Source organism: Malurus melanocephalus, unplaced genomic scaffold, assembly GCF_030028575.1.
Source record: "Malurus melanocephalus ecotype Western Australia unplaced genomic scaffold, MMel_1.1 scaffold_861, whole genome shotgun sequence".
NCBI lineage: Eukaryota > Metazoa > Chordata > Aves > Passeriformes > Maluridae > Malurus > Malurus melanocephalus.
In genome coordinates this window covers 26,771-27,181 of record NW_026624093.1, presented here as the reverse complement: position 1 = coordinate 27,181, position 411 = coordinate 26,771, and positions in this window count along the sequence as shown.

Here is a 411-nt window from a genome sequence, read left to right as displayed (position 1 = left end):
AAAAAGAAAAAGAAAAAGAAAAAGAAAAAGAAAAAGAAAAAGAAAAAGAAAAAGAAAGTAAAACCACAAAAAAGGAAAAGGAAAGGGAAAAAGAAAGAAGGAAAAGTAAAATGCAAATGAAGAAAAAATAAAGAGAAAAAGAAAAAAAAAGAGAAAAGTAAAACAAAAAAGGAAAGAAAAAGAGAGAAAATAGGAAAAGAAACAAAAAGATAAAAAGAAAACGAAAGAAAAATAAAAGGAGAAGGGAGAAGGAAAAAGGAAAGGGTGGTGGCATGACCTGCATGCAAATAAAATAAAATTAACCTTAGTGAAAAATGGACATTAGTAAAAAGGACAAATTATCATTGTGCCTCTTGATTGCAAATTGTAACTTACTTCTATATCAGCAACTCAAATAATTACATTGCTGCC